This window comes from Haplochromis burtoni, unplaced genomic scaffold, assembly GCF_018398535.1.
Source record: "Haplochromis burtoni strain Fernald_Lab_line unplaced genomic scaffold, NCSU_Asbu1 Contig_3416, whole genome shotgun sequence".
In the NCBI taxonomy this organism is placed as follows: domain Eukaryota; kingdom Metazoa; phylum Chordata; class Actinopteri; order Cichliformes; family Cichlidae; genus Haplochromis; species Haplochromis burtoni.
This window is the reverse complement of record NW_024585777.1, coordinates 1-1,631: the sequence shown is the minus strand read 5'-3', so window position 1 is coordinate 1,631 and position 1,631 is coordinate 1. Positions and strand designations below refer to the sequence as shown.

The 1,631-nt window shown below is 48.1% G+C and overlaps 1 pseudogene; it reads left to right on the top strand.

Moving 5' to 3' along the window:
• The first annotated feature begins 878 nt into the window (after positions 1-878).
• LOC102309851 lies at positions 879-1,624 on the top strand (annotated as a pseudogene).
• Positions 1,625-1,631: the final 7 nt, after the last annotated feature.

Genomic DNA, 1,631 nt, shown 5'->3' with positions numbered 1-1,631 from the left:
GGGGTGGTGCTCCTTGGCCTTTGTGTTAACTGTTCAACTTCCTTTGAGAACTCTTTGACTTTTTGTTCAAGTTTCACTGTCAGCGGAAGTAGGAGTCGCAAGTGGTACTTGGTCAAAAGTGCACATACTAAAAACTGAGTGTGGATGCGCAGAAGCTTTTGTTGCACCTAAATGTTTTTGCATGCGGTCTAACTTGGCTGAACACTGATCTTTCCTTTCCTTTCCACCCTTATTTCCTGATCTGGAAATAAGGGTGGAAGAAATCTTTTTTTGCTTCGAGCTGGAGACTTATTATCATGCTTTGGTCCCAGAATCCTCTAATGAATTGCTTTAGAAGCAGTAGGCAGTAAAAAGCTCTTCACTGTCCTCAACATTTCCAAAGGCACAATCAAGCTGAGTGACATGAGCACTTGGTGATGCAGTGACGCCTAGAGGCTCTCAAGTATCTTTCTCACTTGAGGGCATCTGGCACAAAAGGGTCACTGAGTACAAGATGAACTTGGGTACGCCATGTCTCATAATCGACTTTACCTCACACACAGTATCGTCCCTTTAAGTGCCCATAAATGCACCAGGTACGCTGTCCATTTCAGTTGAGTGCACTTAATATTCACTATTTGGTAAGTATTTCAACATTATTTGGATTGTCTTTGGTTCACGGTTCTTTCCTCCAGTGCATCAGTTTTTTGTTAAGCGGTGTCAGGCCTGACCCAAAAGAAAGGTAGCAACATAAAGTGTCCTTAGATTCCAAGAAAGAAACATACATCCCTTAAAAAAAGTAAATAAAATAAAATAAAATACATAAATAAATAAATAATTGGAAATCGTTGTCTCCCACCAAGCACCAAAGAAGCAGGGGGCCCAAGGTAGTATGTTGTATGCCACCTGCCTTTTTCCAGTCTTTCATGTCGCCTCGCTTTGCTGGAGGCCCAAGAGGTCCACCCATCCAGATAGCCAGCCAGCCACCCGGCGGAGGACCAGGTCCTCATCCCATGCTGCCCAACATGGACCCCACACGGCCATAAGGTCATCCTAACTTGGGGCCAATGCAGAGAATGAGTGGCCCTCGAGGAATGGGGCCTATGGGGCCTGGCCCTCAGAACTTTCGTGGTGGGATGAGGCCTCCACACAACACCATGGGTCCTGGCATGCCAGGAGTGAACATGGGCCCAGGAATGGGTCGGCCATTGCCCAATCCCAACAATGCCAACTCTATGCCTTACTCATCACCCTCTCCTGGTGTATACGGGGGGGCATCTGGAGGTGGAGGGCCTCCTGGCACTCCCATCATGCCCAGCCCCGCAGACTCAAACAACTCTGGTGACAATTTATACACCATGATCAACACTGGACCTGGCAACCGAAATAATTTCCCTATGGGCCCAGGCTCTGATGGACCCCTGGGAGCCATGGCTGGGATGGAACCACACCACATGAATGGATCACTAGGTTCTGGTGATATGGATGGAATGAACAAGAATTCCCCAAACAATTTAAGTGGCATTACCAATCCTCCCGGGACCCTGAGGGATGACGGGGAGCTGAGTGGAAACTTCCTCCACTCCTTTCAGAGCGAGAACTACTCTTCAACCATGACGATGAGTGTGTGACCCCCTCCCCCTCTTCACCCT